A 21220-nucleotide genomic window follows, 5' to 3' on the forward strand; every position below is an offset into this window, starting at 1 on the left:
ACAATATGGGGAAAGTAACAGTGCAGAGAGATAAGTAACTTGCCCCAGAACTATGAAGAAATTGCACAGAATATGAATAGTGGCCTTGGCTTCGAACTGATGATCTATTCATCTAACTCTTATTGAATACCTACCATGTGCCAAGGACTGTGCCTGGCAATGGAAGGTAACACAGAATGAGCCATATACTCTAGCTTTAAGAAACGAACAGGAAGTAACAGTTCCTTAAACCCATGATAGAAGCTGGGGAAATGAACTGTTATATGTTATTTCCAATTTGGGACTGGACACAAAATGTTTGTACTAGCTTGCTGTTCCTTCTGATGTTAATGAAGGAAGCTTCTATCCCCAGTAAAAAGCAAGCCATGGCTCTCCTGGGAGCAACAAACACCAGGAAAACACAAGCACCCAGGGGAACATTTGTCTGTGTGTTGGGAAAACAGGATCCCAGGCAAAAATATTCCCCAAAGCCAGAACCTAACGTGCTTCTCACCACGGTCCAGGCTAGGTCTTCAGTCTGGTCCGCAAGAGTTCCACAAGGCTTCCAAGTCACTGCAATAGCCCCACCATTGGGATAGGCCACCTGGATCTGATTGGAGGGGGGATTTGGATGCACCTGCTTGTTTCAGTGTTTGAAAACCTCCATTTGTTTATGGTCTAACCCAACTAGAGTTGGCATCATGAGGTAGTGGTAGTTCAACTACCACTGCATTCCCCAGAGCTTCTGAAAATTGGTGTTCAGTAAACCAAGAGAAGGAATGTCAATTTTTGTTAGGGTAGAAAAGCTAAGTGTACATGGCCTAACTTGAATCCCAGCTCTGCTAATTCCTCCCTGTGCAGTCTTGGCGGTTATAATACTTGCTAACTCTGATTAGTTTGCCCATCTGTGTAGTGGAAGTGGTGGTCCTCAACTCCTGTAGCTCTTACTGGGGTTCAGCGAGACAATGCCTCACTCAGGGTAGATAGTCAAGGATTAATAGACACTGGCCCCTTCCTTGGTAAAGTGTATAGCTGGGCAGGTCACCAACAACTCTCTCCTCCCAGACCTAAAAGGGTGGTTTGCATCTAGCAAACCTAGTTATTTCAACTCCAGAATCTGCAACTCAGGTTTTCTTACCTTTTCTCTCTCTTAAGAGATCAAGGGTTCTGTAGGGTTCCATCTGCTTCTGTAATAAAACATAAATTATTCAAAGCATAAAATATTGATGAACTGTGTTTTTTATAAAAGAGAGGGACTTTAATGTATTGATTATGAATCCAGAAAGCCTTAACGAGTTTCAGGAGGAGAAATAATTGGGCATTGATGGTTACTCGATTCCTTCTATGCCCCTGAATGAGGCAGCTCTGAGAATCCATCTGTCATGTCCTGTTTTGTAGCACCATCATCTTCAATTTGCTATGGGACATTAAAAATGCTCCTATGGACATCAAAAGGCAACCTCCTAAGTAAATTTAGGGTAGAGGGAGATGTCTCTTACAAAGAATTAGTTGGAATCTTCCTTGCTTTGGCTTTGCTTCTTGGGAACCTCCCATTGACTCTAGAAAACAGATAGTTCTTTTTCTTGATAGGTGAAAAACCCACCAAGGTCCTTCCACTGAAGTTCAGGATGACTTCGTTGATCCTTTCATTCCGCAGCCAGGGACCCACGTGAACTTGTAATAACCCAGCAACTTGTAATGACTGAGGCCAACCTTTTCTTTTAACAGACTGGAGAGCTGGGGTCTGTGGAGAGGAAGCACCTTGCTCGAGATCCCACAGGGGACTGATGTAACACTAACTGGTGTCATAATTGGCCTAACATTGCAGTCTCCTGAATCTGGTGCCAGAGCATCTTCTACTTGCATACCTTAAAGGGGAGCTGTCTGATGGCAAGAATGCTCAGAAGTGGAGGGGCTTTCAGAGGTTCATCCTGGAGGAGACTGTGGAAGCAGAGTGGGCTCTGGAGCTCTTGGAATGCAACTCAAAGAGAGATTAAAATTCCATAGAGCAGGTGCCAGTCCATCAATCATCCATCCACCACGGGCCTACTCATCTTCACAATCTCCCAGGTGAGACACAGTGTGGCCATGTTAGACAGAGGGTAACACTGATTCTCAGAATGTCCCGCGAGGGGAGGGGCCAGTTGAAGCCCTAAAGGACACTGGATGAGAGGAGAAAGATTGGCATGAAGTAACCGGGAAACCCGTGCTCAAGGAACTCACTGGACCTGCAGATTCCCACAGCTCCGTGGTGGTAGAATCAAGGTCTGGAACCGGTAGCTTTGGAAACCTTGATTCTCATTCCTGGACAAACATGATGTTGATTTTGAATTCTATTTGGTAGCGTCCACAAAGCCAGGGCAAGAATTCTGTTGTTAGCACTGAGATGGCCTGAGGAAATAAGGAGTCAAATGCTGACTTCGTTTTGTTTCCACACAGGTCAAGTCTGTTCATCCCGGGAAGGTGGCAGGAAGGACATTTGAATATTTACAGCTCAGATTCACTGCAAACTTTCCACATGCTAGGTCGCCAGGCCAAGTGCTTTATAGCCAATGGCTCCTTTCTCTTTCAATGAGAGAGTATTATCAGCTACACTTTACAGAGAAAGAGACAGAGGTACAAGAAGGTTTTCTGAGCTAGACAGTGAAGTGAGAGCACTTGGGTACAATGAGATAAACTTGCAAAGCATAGTCCTACTGAACAGCGATTTTCAGCTCACTTCTTCTTGCTTCATTGGACCCTGTGGATTGCTTCCTTCTTGAACCTGTAACTTTTTGGGACTCAACTCTGACTACTATTTGAGGAGAGGCCGTGGGACTTGAATTTAAGGCCTGTACTTAACAGACCCTCCCTCCATCTCCTTTTCCTCTAGCTCTTTTTTTTCCCCCAGGTAGACAGTCTCATTTGTTTGTTCAGGCTGGCTGAGAGCCTCCTATGTAGCTGGGACCATAGGTATATACTCGGCCCTCAGCTCTTTTCTTCCCTTGAACTGATTTCAGTAAGAATTTCTCTGGTTCCTGGTTGTCTTTTTATTAGTGTTTCCTTGGAGGGTAAATGTCAATCTTCCCTTAAAAAAAAAGTTTAACTTATTGATAACATAAAGTTTAAAATGACTTTTTTGGTACATTGCCCATAGTTGGGTCTTGTGTCTCTTTGCCAAAAATTTCCATATTTTATTTAGTATATTAAACCATTTATATCATCTGTAGTTTCTGATCTGCTTTCATTTCAATCTGTATATTTTTCATTTGCTACTTATTTTTTGTTTATTTACCTCTTTTGGGAGGTATTTGAGTACTTTTGTATTCTGTGTTAATTTGTTTATTTAGGTTTTGACTATCTCCTTCTATAGTAATTTTAGTGTTCAAGTTTACTTTCAATACATTTTTCATTATCTAATGTGGAATGTAGAAACCTTATACCATATAGACTCCCTTACCTGCCCATCTTCATTTTATCAGACATGTTATATTACTTTCATTAAAAATCCCACTAGGGCTGGGAAGGTGGCTCAGTGGTAGAGCGCTTGCCTTGCATGCATGAGGTTCGATTCCTCGGTTCGAATCCTCAGTACCACATAAGCAAAAAAGAAAAAAGCTGGAAGTGGTGCTGTGGCTCAAGTGGTAGAGTGCTAGCCTTGAGCTGAAGAGCTGAGGGACAGCCCCCAGGCCCAGAGTTCAGGCCCCATGACCGGACGCCCCCTCCCCCAAAAAAAATAAAAATAAAAATCCCACTAGAAGCCAAGTGCTGGTAGCTCACACCTGTAATCCTAGCTACTCAGAAGGCTAGATCTGAGGATTGTGGTTCAAAGCCAGCCTGGGCAGAAAAATTCATAAGACTTTTATGTCCAATTAACTATGCACGTACAAAAATCCAGAACTGGAGCAGTAGCTCAAGTGGTTGAGTACTAACTAGCCTTGAGCAAAAAGGTTCAATGACAGTACCCAGGCCCAGATGTTAAACTCCATAACTACTCCTCCTATTCCCCCTCAAAAAAAAAATCCCACTAGAAATGTTGCATTTTAAATCTTCCAACTAAAATCCATTTTAAAAACCTCAACAATAGAGATTTATCCATGATATCACCCTATTTTCTATTTCTTGGGTCATTCTGTTATCCTTGTCTTTTGGGTTTTGTTTGTTTGTTTGCTCATCCTGGGCCTTGAACTCTGGGCCTGGGAGCTGTCCCCGAGCTCCTTTTGCTTTTGCTCAAGGCTAGCACGCTACCATTTGAACTAACGTGTCACTTCTGGCTTTTTCTGTGGTTACTTGGAGATAAGAGTCTCACAGACTTCCTGCCCTAGCTGGCTTTGAACCAAGATCTTCTCAGTTTATTGAGTAGCTAGATTTATAGGTGTGAGCCACCCATTGGTAGGTACCTCACTTTATTTGCATTTTTAATTAACAAAGAAAAATTGTATTTATGAGATGCAATGGGATATTTTGAGCTATATGTCTATTGTAGAAAAATTAACCATTAATATACAATAATATTTTTTTTGTCAGTCCTGGGGCCATAGTTCCACTTCTAGTTTTCTAGTGGTTAATTGTGTATATGGCTTTTCCTGCCTGGGCTGGCTTTGAATCTCAGGATCCTCAGAGCTCAGACTCCTGAGTAGCTAGGATCACAGGTGTGAGCCACCAGTGCCAGGCTACTATTGTTATTCTTACTATTCCTAATCTAGGGTTTTTTTTTAAGAGCAATTCCTTTAAAACCAGGTTGTTTTTGATATGTGCTATACAGAAATTCTCTTTGTCTTAAACTGAGACTGTCTTTAATTTTACTTCATTTTTAAATTTAGATTACTAGATACAGTTAACTAAATATAGACTTCTAGCTTATTCTCTTTCACTCAAAACCATCATATTTATATGATGTATACATGTATCATATATAAATATATGTATGCCACACATAGCAATAGTCAGTTACTAATGTAATACGATGCATAGTAGCAACATTACGGTACTCTTGTAGTTCTGGTCTTCATTTTTATAGTGACATCCAGTGACTTGAGTTACTGTTCCCCTTTAGGTGCTGTTTTTCTCTGGCTACTTGCAAGACTTCCTCCTCCATCTTCAGTTCAGCAATTGAAGCATGTTGACTGTGATGTATCTTTGTGTTTGGACAGTGAGTAGATCTGGGCCCAATGAGTATCTTCAGTTGGTAGATTTATAGCTTTTATCAAATGCAGAAAGATTTCAGTCTTTATTTTATTTTACTGTCATTCTCTCTTTCTCTTCAGTATTTTGGATTCTGCTGACAGGATCTTAGATGTTTTATGATTACTGCCACAGGTCCCTGAGGATTTTCTTGCTTTTCTTCGATCTTTCTATTGTTCATATTGGATCGTGTCTATTAATTCAGTTTCAAATTCACTAATATTTCCTCTGTCATCTACAGTTTTCAATGGAGCCCATCCAAGGGAGGGTTTACAAAATTTACATTTCTTTTTCATTTTTTTTATTTCCATGTCTCTTCTATTTGTTTTATGCTACTTTCTGGTTCCCCCGCCCCCCCAGTCAGTTCAAAGTTGTTTACAATTGCTGGTTGGAACATTTGTATAATGACTGCCGTAAAGTCTTTGTTAGATAGTTACGACATCTCTGTCAACTTAGCATTGACATTTTCTGATTATTTCTGCCCATGGGAGAGAAGAGTTCCCTGGATCTTGCTATGCTGTGTAATTCTGGATTCAATTCTGAACATTTTAAATAGTAGTATGTGCCACTCTGGGCCTTATTTAACTCCTATGGAGGTATTGATGGCTTACTTTTAGCAGGCCATCCATCTGGTTACATTTGGACGGCAGCACTCCAGCCCCCTTGGTAGCCTGTGTTTCCAATATCAGTTCAGTGTTGCTCTTCAGACACACTAAGTGTCTGTATGAGGACTTGGCTCCTTTAGTCCAGCTCTTGTTCTAGCCCTGCTTGTTACACGAAGTAGGATCAAGTCTGCTCTTTCTCAGAGTTGGGGGGAGTACAGGAATTCATAAACTACCTTACACAGTCAGTCATTTGCTTGAACTCCTGTCTCTAGCACTCCAGGCTGCCCTGCCTGGGGCCTCCCTTTGGCCTTCTTTTTGCTCTTACAGATACCCACTTGTGCCTAGGTCCCAGGTCTCAGCCACAAGGCAGAGAAAGGGCAACTAATGTGAGGTGTTTGCAGTAGAGAACATTCAGTATGGGGTATATAAGTGTCTCTACCATCTGACAAATTTTTCTGCAAATCTTTTTTTTTTGGTCTGTCGTGAGGCTTGAACTCTGGGCAGGGACATTGTCCCTGAGTTCTTTTGTTCAAGGCTAGTGCCCTACCACTTTTAGCCACAATGCAACTTCACATTTTCTGGCAGTTAATTGGTGATGAGTCTTACCCACTGTCTGGCCTGGGCTGGCTTTGAACCACAATCCTCAGATCTCAGCCTCCTGAGCAGCTAGGATTAGAGGCATGAGCCACCAAGACCTGATACTGTGCAAATCTTAAACTTCCAAACAATTAAAAAGATGTCTTTGTACTGAAAATAAAACGATCAGTCTTTGTTTCTTCATTAGGGGGTCTCAGGTCTTTGGCTCCCATGGCTGCGTGTATGGGCCTCTACTGCTGGCTTCTTGACACTGCTTGGGGTCTAGATGCCAGAGCATGGATAGAAGGGAGAAGCAGGGAGTTCTAGAACTCTCTCTGTTGCCAGTTCTGCTTCCTGCACTCAGAGCCACAAGTAGATGTCTGTGCTCACCTCCCAGATTCCTTCTGGACTCTGTTCAATCTTGGTGCACTTGGGCCTGGATTTCTGTAGTCAATAAAACATACTCAGGAATGGAGTTACTGAGTCATAGGTCAACCTTTAGTTTTACTAATAATGGAAAGCTGTTTCTTTGAGTGTTCTTCCAGAGGTGTATGAGAATTCCTGTAGCTCTTTGGAGCCATGTCTTAGTCACATCCTTACCACTATGTGTAACACAAATGATATTCATCTGTGTTTGTTACCCCCTTGAATTGACAGCTGGTGAGGACTGTGGTCTGTGTGCAATTCTGAAAAGCCTTGGGTGACACTCCACTTTCTGTGGACAGGAACTGAGAACATGTCACAATAATTATCTGCAGTGAAAAGATGTGCTAAAGGAAGCTAACAATGATTGGTGAAGGGGAAACTAGGGAGTCTGTCCTTTGAACACGAAAATGGCATCTCAAAGGTTGTCATCTCCTGGTTTTGGAGTGATAGGATTGGGGGAAGCTGTGAGCAGGGGATGGGAATAATAGAAAAGGGGGATTGTTTTGAGAACCATAAGACAGGAAAGAAAACAACGACTGAGGAGATTCCATCCTTGAGGAGGAATTGCCTAGGAGTTATTCATTGTGATGTGTCTAGAATTACAATACGCTCCATAAAAGTTGGTGGTATTCAAGATGAGGTGCATTTTTGGCTAGGAATTGTATTTGTTTCTTTGTTTTGGTGGTCATGGGGCTTGAACTCTGGGCCTGGGACGCTATCCTTCAGCTCTTCAGCTTAAGACAAGTGCTCTACCACTTGAGCCACAGTGCCACTTCCAGTTTTCTGGTGGTTAATTGAAGATAAGAGTCTCATGGACTTTCCTGCCTGGGCTGGCTTTGAACTGTGATCCTCATATCTCAGTCTCCTGAGTAGCTAGAATTACAGGTGTAAGCCACCGGCACCCAGCTTAGGAATTTTAAACTGGAACAGTCTTCATCACTTGATTTCTGCGCTCTGATTGTTCCATTAAATGAATTTCCCCATCAGATCTGAAAAATCTTGGAAACCTGGAAGTTAAATACGTATGGTCACTGCGGTGGAGGTGGGGGGAGGGCAGGAACAGGGTGCGGGGGAGGGGGACAGGAGGCAAGTTACAAAGAATTCACCAAGTCTTCTGAACCTGATCACAGCTGGACAAAGATGTGTATCAAAGAGGATGGCATGAATTAATTGCAAATTAATGACAAAATTACTTCTGATGTGACAAGCATACTGAATTTAATCGTGAAACTAAGCATTTATTATTATCACACTTTGTATGTTAAGCTCTCTTCGGGGTGCTATACTCTGATTTTCTCAATTAGCCTCCACAAAACTCTGAGATGTAGGCAATATTGCTATGTGATGCCTCAGAAACAGAGGCAAGGAGAGACTTCATCTTTTTCCAGTGATCTCCTTCCCTTAAGCTTACTTGCTCTGTTAACATTGTACCTGGAAACCAAATATAATCCAATATCCCAGAGTCTGCAATCTCCATGTTCCTTTTTAAGTTTTAAATTTACATACAGTAAAATTCACCGGGGGATCATTTAGTTCTATGAGTATTGACACATGAGTAGATTTATGACTCTGCTTTAAGATAATGACACAGAAGGAACCCACCTTCTCACCCCATGCTGTTTTTGTTTTTGTTTTTGTTTTAGTTTTTCGGTCATCACACAGTCTTCCTATTCCTTGGTCACTCTGAGCTGGTGTTTGCCAGAATGTCACATGAATGCCATGTTAACGATAGAGTGTGTGGCCTTTCCAGATTGGCACCTTTCTCCTCCACATAGTGCCTTTGAGGGTCATCCAAGCTGGGACTGGAAGTTTGTTGTTCTTGGTTGTTGCCTCCCAGTGGGTAGCTGGATAGCTGTTTCACACTTTCCTATTCCTTCACCTGCTGACAGAGGACATTTTGTGGCTCTCCAACTTTAGGCAATATTAAATAGGGCCACTGTAACCTTTCCTTGGTGGAATTGTGGCTGCACATGTTTTTTTGACTCCTCTATGGTAAATATAAGGAGCGTGGTTTCTTGGCTGTGGAGAAGGTGCAGGTTTGCGATTTTAAAGGAAATCACTAACATGGTTTGCAGAGCAGCTGCATCATTTTTCTATTACTACCAGTGACAATGCAAGATTCTAAGGATCTCCACCCTCATTAATGGTAGATTTTCGTGTGTGTGTGTGTGTGTGTGTGTGTGTAGACTATATATCAGATTTTATATGGGGTGCTGGGAATGTGGCTTAGTGGCAGAGTGCTTGCCTTGCATGCATGAAGTTCTGGGTTTGATTCCTCAGCACCACATAAACAGAAAAAACTGGAAGTGGTGCTGTGGCTCAAGTTGTAGAGTGCTAGCCTTCAGCAAAAGAAGCTCAGGGATAGTGCTCAGGCCCTGAGTTCAAGCCCCAGGACTGGCAAAGAAGAGAGGGGGAAAGGGGGAGAAAAGGAGAGCGAGGGAGAGAGAGAGACTATATAATGTTAGCTATTCTAATACCTGTGTTAAGGGTAGTTCATGATTTTATTGACATTGTTAATGACTAATAAACTTGAACCTTTTTTATGTGCTTTTTATCTTTTCAAAAATATTGGATAGCTTGTTTTCCTTTTTCCTTTATTTCCATTTTCTCCCTCCTTCTCCTTTCTGACTTCCCTTGTTCCCTCCTTCTGTCCTTCTCATTCTCCTTTCCTTTCTCCTTCTTTTCCATTTTAGTTATACTGAGGTTTGAACTTGGCCTTGTTCTTATTAGGCAGATACTCTACCACTTGAGCCATGCCTCCAAATAGGATCTTGCTTTTTGCCTGGATGGCCTGAACTGTGATCCCCCTATTCATCCTTCTTTATAGCTTGGCTGACAAGCACATGGCTCCAGATCAAGCCTTAATTGGTTGAGAATAGGAGTATTGAGAAATTTTTTACCTGGGCTGGCCTCCAACTATCAATCCCCCAATTTTTGCCTCCTGAATAGCTAAGATTACAGATGTTGAAACATGAAACTCAGTACCCTCCAGTGCTCATTTTATTGGTGAGTCTTTAAGAGTTTAAAATACATGGTTTTGTTAGGTATGTGATTTGACAACATTTTTCTGACTCAAGCTTGTCCTTCTCATCATCTGTCATTGCCTTCTGCTGAACAATAATTTAATTTTAATGAGATATATTTCATCAATGCATTATTTTATGAAGTGTACTTCTGCTATCATTTAAAAAAATTGTCTAAAGAAACTGAGTTTTTGTCAATGTTTTCTTCTAACTTGTTTTATAATTTTGACACAAGATACAGGTCAATATTTATTTTCTTTTTTTTGGGGGGGGGGTCCAGTCATGGGGCCTGAACTCAGGGCCTGGGCGCTGTCCCTCAGCTCTTCAGCTGAAGGCTAGCGCTCTACCACTTGAGCCACAGCGCCACTTCCAGCTTTTTTCTTTTTGCTCATGTGGTGCTGAGGAATCGAACCCAGGGCCTCAGGCATGCAAGGCAAGCGCTCTACCACTGAGCCACCTTCTCAGCCCTTCAATATTTATTTTCTTGAGTGAAATTGTCCAGTTGTTCTAATACTACCTACTGAAAAGGCTATGATTTGAACTACCTGTGAACATTTGTGAAAAATCAGTAGACCATGTTTATATAGATTTATTTCTTGACATTATTTTAGTATTGAGGCCAAGTTTATCTTAAAGGGCTAAGTAGCTAATATTTTAGATGTGTAGGTCACATGGTCTCTGTTGTAGCAAAGCAGACAAACAATGAATCTAGAAAAGGAAAGGTAGGCTGGGAAGGTGGCTCAGTAGTAGAGTGCTGGCATGCATGAGGCCCTGGGTTCGATTCTTTAGTACCACATAAACAGAAAAAGCCAGAAGTGGCCCTGTGGCTCAAGTGGTAGAGCTCTAGCCTTGAGCTGAAGAGCTGAGGGACAGCGCCCAGGCCCAGAGTTTAGACCCTACCACCGACAAAAAAGAAAGAAAGAAAGAAAGAAGGAAAGGGGTGCATTGGAGGTGGGAATTGAGTTGGAAGTCTCTCAGATTTCTACCTTGGGCTTTGAAGTTGTTGGAGCTTTCCATTGTTGAGAGTTCTGGGTAAAGAATAGTCAACAGTATTAGACACTTCTTCTTTTAATTGTTCTGCTTTATTTGGAATTCTTTAAGCCAGTATTCTCAGAACCACCACAAGCTCTTTGTGAAGACAGATGACAGAGCTACCCCCAGGCTGTCTGTGTTGGGCCTGGTGTGAGCCATGAGGATTTGCATTTCTGGCAAGTTTTCTGGAGTTATTGGTTTTATTACTGCAGCCCTGATGGGATGGGCCTGGTAAATGCAGTGCCTGTGGCCTATGCCACGGCTTCTCTCCTGGGGCCTCTCTCAAAATGTTACATAAGATGCTTGTCTTCAGTATCCACACAGGTGATCCTTTCATACACACAGCAAGCAAAGTCCCTTGACATGCATGGCAAACTCTTGAACCATAAGGGCCATGGACTGGCGCACAGATGTTGTTGTAAGGTTCTGAGCTGCCTTGGAAGATCCCAGAAAACCACTTTCCTTTATATCTATATAACTTGTATATATCTATAACTTGATATCCTGCCTCAGACTCTTGTGCCATCTGCCATGGTCTACAATCTTTTGTAAAGCAAGCTACCTGACATTCAAAGGATTCAGTTGAAAACGTTTACTGTGGCTCAATGAATTAAATGGCTTAATTGATATTTTACCTGTGAAACACAGAGTTCCCCAGGGATATGAATGTATTATCATTTGTATCCATAGTACACTAGCACTTAGTGGGTGTTCAGAAAATGATGAATGAAAGAAACCACCTGGTACTTGTAGACATACTAAATAAGAGAGGCAAAGAGGACTGAGCAGCAAGAAATGACTGCATCTGCAGCTTGTCTGCAGCGTGGAGCCCAGAGCATGACAGGAGCTAAGGAAGTACTTGCTCATTAAGGACAAAGCTTTGGCCTTCTCAGTGGGAATTCAAAGTTCCACTCTTTCTAAACTGTGGGTTGACGTTAAGTTTCCTTTTGCCTTTTGCTTCCTCTTCTGTAAAAATAGGGAGAGAATAATGTCACTGAATTTTATGGAAACCAAAGTATGATGGTATGTACTAAGTATCTAGCACTTGTCTTTATACTAAGAACCCAGCACTTACCTCACCACTTAGTATGTGTTTAGAAGATCTTAAATCCCTCTGTGACTGGTCACGTAGCAGGAGGTTGGGATGTGGGATTTCTTGTATCATAGCACTTCAAAGACTGTGAGAGATGGTAGCAGTAGTCAGGTACAAGTTACGAATACTAATCATATTAATAATGATGATTATCAGTACAAGCAAATTGTAATATAGTGCTGTCTGTACAGTAGGCACAGCTCCAAAACCTCTGTAGCCGGACTCCTGGGTCTCAGGGCTCCATCAGGTAGATTCCTAATTTTGCAAATGATGCACGGAGAAGGCAAACAACCTGATGGAGATCACACAGCTTAAGTCCTAGGTGGTCCTGAGACTGGAACTGAAGCTGTCCTTTCTTGACCCGTGCTGCTTCTTGCTGAGATCTGAGCCAGTCTGTATTAGTTTGGCCACAGTTTTCCCTGCCATGGTGCGTAGCACTTAGCCTAGTACAGAGCATCGCAAGCATTTGCACATTGAATGCTGAGAAAAGCACAAGTGTCTGAGTTGTCTCTGTGGATGGCTTTTTCCGTACATGACACACCATCCACTTTACCCCACCCTCTGCTCTCATCTCATCTTTAAGAAGGTGGGTGCTAAGCTCTGTAGAGGTGGGAAAGATAGAATCCAGGAGTCGCTGCTGCTACGTGAATGGGTAGCGGAAGAGTGGACATGCACAGGGAGAAATACTATATAGTGGTTGCAGTGGCTGTGGGGGGGGGGGGGGACTAAGAGAGGTAGTCCACATGCTGGGGTGATCTGGGTGTACTCCCGGAGGAGGTGGCACCCCCCCCCCCCCAGTACCACCACTCCCTGCTCTGTCATTGAAATCACCTTCGGAGCCTCTGTGTCTTCCTCCAGTGGAGAACAGGGTTAAAACAAGAGATGGCAGGGAGGATGCGTCAATATGTAAGAAGATGGAAAGAGGATTATTGATGTTTGCACAAAGCATTTGCCTCCTGTCCGTTCCTAGCTGTTTATTTGAAAATTTGCCCCGAAGAAGAATGTCGGGTTCTGTTAGAATCTGAAAGGGGTAAGACGGAGAAACACAGGCACGGCTGGCCTTCTCTTGTGTGATTTGTGTACATGGGAAATACCGGAATGCCATGAAAAGGCTTTTTGTTTTAAATTGGTCTCTTTGATGTGCCCGAAACAGATGGATTATGCGGCTGGCTTAATTCTGACAAAAATCTCTGCCTCTCCACCACACTCTACTCCCACGGAGAGAATGGTATTTGCAGTTCCATGGAAGGCACGGAGCAGGTAGATGAAAGGAAGAGGAGACTGGATCCTGTTTAGGGAGTGCAGGCTGGATGTGTGTCAGGGCCAGGGGAGGGTGTAAGATCTTTTCCTGGCTATTATTTATTTTCTTGATAAGAACTTTCATCTTTTCCCCACTCTTTCCACCTCCCATTTCCAGACGTGAATTATCACCATTGGACCAATGTCCCGGCCAGTGAGAACTGGCCACACTGCCAGGAGGAGGCGATAGTGAGGTCAATGTCATCCCAGCTTGGGACTGGGAACTGGAAGATGGACAGTCATCTAGCAGCCCTACCTAAACCTAGGTACTCCCAAGTGGGGTTTGTACCAGATGATTCTGTTTGCTGAGATTCTCCCCCACACCCCACTTCCTTCTCTGTTTTCTGCTGTGCACCAAGTGCCATCCCTGGGCAGGTGCACACACTGCTGCTGACTGGGGGAGGAGATGGAAAGGCAGGGAGCATAGGGTTGAGATGTTTAGCCCCTTGGCTTTCTCCTGGTGCCTGGGCATTGGTGGGTTTTGAACCTTTTGTGGAATCTGTGACTATGTCTGAGGACCCCTCCTCCTTTTGTCTCCTTGACTTTACAGCTTCTGTTGTAGCTTGGCCTTGTTGCTTTTTTACCACATAGCTTCACAAATAGCTGTTCTATTAAACTCGACCCTGTGATCCAGAAAGTATGTTAGCCTCCCTTTCATGAAGATGGTTACACCAATACTCATCTCGCCTGCCAGGTGCCTTTTTCTTCCTTCCTTCCTTCCTTTTTTTTCTTCCTTCTCTCTCTTTCTCTTTCTTTCTTTCGTTCTTTTGTTCTTTCGTTCTTTCTTTCTATCAGTTGTGAGTCTTGAACTCTGGGCGTGGGCTCTGTCCCGAAGCTCTCTACCCCTTGAGTTACAGCGCCACTTCTGGTTTTCTGGTGGTTAAATTGGAGATAAGAGTCTCATGGAAGTTCCTGCCCTGGCTGGCTTTGATCTGCCATCCTCAGATCTCAGGCTCCTGAGTAGCTAGGGTTACAGGCGTGAGCTACCAGCATCCAGTTTGCCAGTTGCCTTTCTTATCAGCGGATGTTGATAATCCTCCATTTGGAAAGGGGGGAGGAGGGCCTGTGTTTTCTCATTTCTGAAAATGATAGACCTGAAGTTTTGTGCCTGCTAATACAATTAAGTCATAAAAGGCAGCATGTCTTCCTCTTGGTCTTCTGGGGCTGCCGGTAGATGAAGGGGGTCACCTGTCAGGTCCTGGCCGCAGGTTCCAGCTTGTAGCGGCATTAACTGCCAGCGATGTGAGCCCTTGAACCTCCGTATCATTCTAGCCCTCCACCTTGGAACAGCTTCAACTGATGCCAAATCAAACAGAGCTGGCAGTCCTTACCTAGTTCTGTCCACATGACAGCTGTCAGAGCAAAGTAAATTGGTTTTTTTGTGGTTGTTTCTTAAGCTACTAAATTTTAAATTTTACAGTCACAAGAAAGTTGGCATTTGACTTTGATCTTTCCTCTTGGGTTTTCTTCCTCTCCTTACTTTCTCTGGGCCAGGAGGAGAGTTCTATCTCATCACTGTTTGAGCATCCTTCATCTGAAAACCTGCAATCACGAAATCCCATACTTTTGAGCCCTGACGTGAGTCTTTACAAGTGGAGAACTCTACACCATGGATCTTTCTACCAAGCAGGAAATTATTTAGAATACTATGCAAAATTAACCTCGCCCTGCATATAGAAAGCATCTATGACATGTAAATGAGCTTCCTGTTTAGACTTGGGAGGGATCTGTCCCCAAGGTAGCTCATTAAGCATATGTAAATAATCCAAAACCTAAGCATATGTAACTAGTCCAAATTCCATGCATTTCTGGTTCTGAGCATTTTGGATAAAGGGTACTTACGCTGTCTAGTGTTGGTACAAAATGCCACTCTTCTCTACCACTTAAATCTCCCATTTTTTTGGTGTGTAGAATCTACATACTTTTTATTCATGGTGCCCAGGCTGTCTTGACTGAGTCCTACTCAGCACTTCAGTGGGACACTTGAGAGATGTCCTTGGTGATGCTGGGGGCCACATTGCTTGTTTCTTGGCTTTGTTGTGTAGGAAGGGACAAAGATTGCCAGGCTTGTTTCCCCATGTCTCTGTCTGTGGCCCCAGGAATCTTCCAGGCTCACTGTTGTTTGTATGTCTGGATGATGTGCTCTTGGATGTCAGGAATGGTGGCGACTGGTTCATCTTTATACCTGTAGCATAAGGAATGGATAATCTGAACCTGTTGAATGTCCAAATATATGAGGATCCCCCCACCCCCAGAAAAAATGATTTTTCTGCCTACCTTCATTTTCTCACTTCTTCATTTGTGGTGTAGAGAATCAACCCCAAGACCTCACACACTCCACTGCAAGTGCTCTACCTGTGAGCTTCATTTCTCATTTGAAAGTCTCTTGTATCTATGCATCTCACTTTGAATAGATTCCCAAGTTTGTGGACAAATAATTCATTCTTGGGCCAGAGAGCTCAGAGTTTGTAAGGCACAGTTTGCTGACACCAGGGTTCTGTCTCTTTCCATTTTCTCGCCCCATTACTCAACTGTCTCCACCATCACAAACTACGACCACCAGAGAGTTTACCCCTTGTTTCTACAAGCTACCCTTATTCATCACACTTCATTATTATAGCAATTAATATATATTTATTATATTGTTTGTATATTATATAATAAATATTTGTATATATAATTATATTAGAATTGTATATGGTACAATTTTAGAATTATATTATATATTAATATATTATTATGTACGATGATATTATTATAAGATATCATTGTTATTATGATGAGATACTTCATTTTCTGTCTCCACCAAACCTCTTTACGAAGACCTCTTGTTCTCCCCACTCACACTCCATCCATGAAAGATGTCCTGCGATTTTCATCATGGCCTGGGCAAGACATGGCCTGTCCCTGCTCATCCCTTTTCTGTTCTGCACCTGACCCTCCCTTTCCTTCTCTTCCTTGGCTTCCATGTTGATGCCTCTGAGAGGTCTTTGCAACTCCAGACAAGGAAGCTCTTCTTTTCACTGAGCGTTCAGAGAATCTCATCTCTGTTTGACTCCTTTCCAGGGGTCAGCCATCATTGTTTGGTCCCCTCTGTGTTTCCCCCTTTGGTTTGTAAGCTGCTTGGGGGAACAGAATTGTGGTTCAGTCAAGTGTATTTAGGTGTTTCTGCTGATGATCATGATATTGTAAAAATTAAGAATGCAGACTCTGAAATTAAATTTCCTGAGATTAAAGCCCAATTCTGGCCTATACTTATGGACTCTGTGAGCAAGGAAAGCTTTGAATTTTGCTAAATCTGTAAATCTGTGTGTGTGTGTGTGTGTGTGTGTGTGTGTGTGTGTGTATACATATGTGTGTGTATATGGTGTTTGGGGCTTGAACTCAGGGCCTGGGTGCTGTGAGCTTTCTTGCTCAAGGGTGGTGCCTTGCTACTTGAGACACAGCTCCACTTTTTACTCTGGGCCAGGCTGGCTTTGAACTGTGATCCTCAAATCTCAGCTTCCTGAGTAGCTAGGATTACAGTTGTGAGCCAATAACAACTGGCTAAGTTCAATTAGTATAAGAATAATAGTACTTACTGATAGCATTGAGTGTATTAAACCCACACAAAATTCTTTGCACATAGTAAACACTTGGTATAAAGTCTTATTATAATTATCATCATTCATGCCAAACAATTACCAGGTACCAAACATCAGCTCATTAAATCTCACAGCAATTCTATTAAGTAGGCACTGTGGTTCTCATTCTAGAACTGAAGAATCAGAGCCTCCGCCTTGGGGAGAGTGAGAAACTTTCCAGGCTTATGTGATTGGCATGTAATGAAGCATACAGCATGAGCTACTAACTTGAGATGTTCACAAGCTTCTTGGATCTATGTGATCAGTACATTGGATCTGTATGCTGCAGAGGACACTTCGGGACATTGGGTCCCTTTGTCAATGCACCTAGAGCTTAACCCCGGTGGGTTTGCTCATTTTGCCTGGCCTGCTGCCTTTGAGATTGTTCCTGCCCCAAACCAGGTTTCCTATGGGCTTGTTTGTTTGTTTGTTTTAGACTCCATTAAAATATATCTCTGGGTCTGTTCTTGGGTCAGTATGCAAAGTTATTCCATCTGCCTTACAATTAAGATTCAGAGGCAGACAGCAAGCAAAGTCCTCCCTGTGCACCGATTCCAATCAGCGATTATACTCTTAATGACCAGCTAGTCAGGAATTCACAGAAGCAAACCACACTATTAAATATAGAATTGTATCAATGCCAACCTGTTGGGAGCACTTTCTTTCCCTGTTCCACAATGATGTCTGGGAACCAGAATAGATTCCTCCTTCCCCAAACTTTTCTTTTTGCCCTTTTAAGTAAAAAACATCTCCAAAATAAAGATTTGTAAAGAGGCAACCATTCCCCAGAAGCCATGAAAGCTTGGTTTTAAAAACACACTGTGGGGCTCCATCATGTTCCTTGTGAATTGCTACAGGTGCATGATCAGGCTTCAAGCTCTGTCCATCTAAAGACCAGCCACTTGGTGATTAGAACACAGCACCCTCCAATGAATCCAGATGAGTTGGGGCTTATACAAGGCATGACCCTGAAAAAAGAAAATCCTGTAAAAACTCTTTTAAGTAACTGGGCTCCGGAGTCTCACACCTGTAATCCTAGCTACTCTGGAGGCTGAGATTTGAGGATCACAGTTCAAAGCCAGCCTGGGCAGGAAAGTCTGCAATACTCTTATCTCCAATGAACCACCAGAAAACCAGAAGTGGTGCTGTGGCTCAACTGGTAGAGCACTCACCTTGAGATGAAGAACTGAGGGACAGTGTCCAGGCCTAGAGTTCAAGACCCACAGCCAACCAAAAAAGAAAAGAAAATCTTTTAAATGTATAATAACTTCATTGATGTGCACTTATGCCAGACGCTCTGCTGAGATCTTCATGAGCATGACCATTTGGGGTCCCAAGAGTCATTTTGGGAGGAGCTCTTGTTATTACTTCCAATGGCAGCTAACCTAGGATTGAGCACCCAGGTACATCTCCTTCTCAAGCACTGGCTCTTCACCAAAAATCTCACAAGAGGAGAGCCCTGAGGAGATCCCATTTCCTTGCTCTGGCTGAATCTGTCCTAGGTATGGTGTTTTAGCACTAGCAACTATTAGGCTTGTTTAGCCTGTTGGGCAAATTACAGATGTCTCACTGGTTTTGATGGCCCATTTGAGAAGTGGGACTGCCTAAGATTGTCCCATGAGACTTTTCTAGGGAGGCAACTGACGTCAGCAGGGGAGGTGGGCTGGATGAAGAATCTGCTGCTTTAAGGAGTAAAGCTAGCAGGGAGGATCTGGCTTCATCTGGGGCGAATTCTCCATTTGGGAAAGGTTGTAAGAATAGAAACTCGATCCTCCCTCTTTCATGTTGTAGAGGAACTGTGTTCATTTTGTAGAGCTGCTATAACATGGTGCCACAGACCAGAGGGCACAAATGACATGAACCTTTTCTCACAGTTCTGTGGGCTGGAAACCCAGATCAAGATGTCTGCAGAGTTGGTTTCTTCTGGGGCTTGGCTGCCATTTTCCGTGCATTGCTTATAGCCAAATTTCATCTTCTTATAAAAAGACTGTCATAATGGATTAGGCTCCACTTGGATGGCCTCATTTTAACTAAAGTACCTCTCTGAAAAAACTCCAAATTCAGAACCATGCAGAAATGTTGGGATGCTGGAGTTCAGCATCTGATCTGGAGTTGGGGGAAGAAAATTCAAGCTCTAACAAAGACTCAATAGATTTTCCTTTTGGTTTTTAAATTTTTTTTTAATGGAATGAACTCATCAGACGCCCACAGCTTGATATTTGGTAGGTCCATATGGTGAACAAACCCCAAACCTCTCACATCCTCAGGCTCTACATCTCTAAAGCTGGCAGGCGGCTCTGGGGATGCAGCAGGACCACACATCCAAAGCACAGAGCTATTTAAGGGCTCCAAAGATGAGCTCCCACCATTGCCACACAATCTTCCCACGATACCACAGCTGTGGCCACATCCTGATTCTATTCCCAAAGCATTTTGGCTGCTCTGTGGGAGGTAAAAGGCTAGGGTCAAAAGCATTTCATTTGAGGGAAAATGCAGCATGAGTCTGAGATGGTGAACTTCACCTTGCCTCCGCCTCTGGCTTGTGTCTTGATAGCGGTAGAGGTGGTGCTGAGTGTTCACCAACTTGTCTCTCTTTCCTTTTCCTCTTCCTGTGTACTCCCAGTTTCTCTGCAGGCGGGTTAGGAACTGTCTACCTGTGTCCGAGTTCTACCCAGTAGAATGTGGGCAGAGGTGTTACAGTCAACTCAGGTTATGGTATTACGGTGGAATCGTTTTTTGACTTCCAGAAACATTTCAAGGATAATATGGAGATTTCCCACATACCCTTTATCTTGGTCCTGACAGGAATATCCTTCATAACTGTGGCATGCTGATCAAAAACTAAAGCATTCATGTGGATGCATTTCTGTTACTTGCACTATAGACTGCGCTCAGAGTCACCTCATTTCTCTGGATGTCATTTTTGGGTGTGTTTTCAAATCTGGTCCAAGCGATGTCACTGCGTATAGTCTCTCCGTCTCCTGAGTACCATCTAGTCTGTGGCACGTGTGTGTTCCTCCCTTGTTAGTTATAACTTGGCCAGTGTTAAAGATCACTGGTTTAGTACTTTATAGAATGTTCCTCCAGCTTTAGTTTTACTGATGTTTTTCTCCTTAAACGGGGGTTCTTGGATTTGGTGGAGACTGGCTGAATTCTTCTTATTTGTCCATAACACAGAGGGATGATATCTTCATGACTCAGCCTGGATGAACTTGAACTTGATAGCCAGGTGAAGGTAACACCTGGCACCTGGTGATATCTGTGCTTTGTCTTACGGAGAGTTACCTTTCCTTATTTCACTCTGTGGCAAAAAGACAGGAAGTCTGTGTACATTGAAGTGTATGCTGTGAAAGTATTTTTTCAATGCCTAGTGTTATATACTCACTCCTCAGAATCACACAGAATAGTCTTATCACCTTACACATTCTCCTGTGTGACCTCATCTGTATCACTACTGCCACTTCTCCTAACCTTTGGCAAGTATTGTTCTGTTATCTATTTTTGTAACTTTGTTTTTTTATTTTATTTTACTTACTGATCCTGGGGCTTAAACTTGTCCTGGGTGCTGTCCCTGAGCCTCTTTTGCTCAGGGCTAGCTCTCTACGTTTTGAGCCACAGCACCACTTTTGGCTTTTGCTGAATAGTTTATTGGAGATAAAAGTCTCACAGACTTTCTTACCCAGGCTGGCTTTGAATTGTGATCCTCAGATCTCAGCCTCCTGAGTTGCTAGCATTACAGGCATGAGCCACAGGCACCCAGTGCTTTTTGTCTTTTATGTTACATAAATGGAATCATATACTATGAAGCTTTTCAGATCTGGACTTCTTTTTTTCAATCAACAAAGTACCTGTGAGATGTATCTGCATTGCTACTAAATCCACAGCTGAATATTTTTCATTGTCAAGTACTATCCCATTTTATAGATGTACCAGAGTTTATTGATCTATTTCAAATAGAACTTTGCATTGTCTTGCCCAATAAAAATGTTACCGTTGTTTCTATTTTACAGACCTCATGAGCATCCTTATTTTTGCTGTGTCCTAACTTTGAAGCAGGACCTCTTTATAACTTCTCAAAGCGGTAGTGGGAAATATCTATATTTTGTTTAAGACAATCTCCCTTTGTATGTAGCCCAGGCTCTTTGAACTCATTATTGGCCTACCTTGGCCTGCAGATTTGGGGGATTGCTGACATCTTTTTTCTTTTCATTGCCAGGGATAGAATTTAAGGCCTCATGTACACAGTGCAAGTCATCCACCAGTGAGTTTCACTCTCAGCTTTTCTCTTTTGTTAAAGATGTTATAGAGGGAAGTCAGAGGAATTTTACATGGCACATCATGCAACAATCACTGGCTTGTTGGGTAGGTCCAGACCCTTATCAATATTTTGCATGAGTATGT

This window comes from Dipodomys spectabilis, unplaced genomic scaffold, assembly GCF_019054845.1.
Source record: "Dipodomys spectabilis isolate Male_0828 unplaced genomic scaffold, ASM1905484v1 ptg000163l, whole genome shotgun sequence".
NCBI lineage: Eukaryota > Metazoa > Chordata > Mammalia > Rodentia > Heteromyidae > Dipodomys > Dipodomys spectabilis.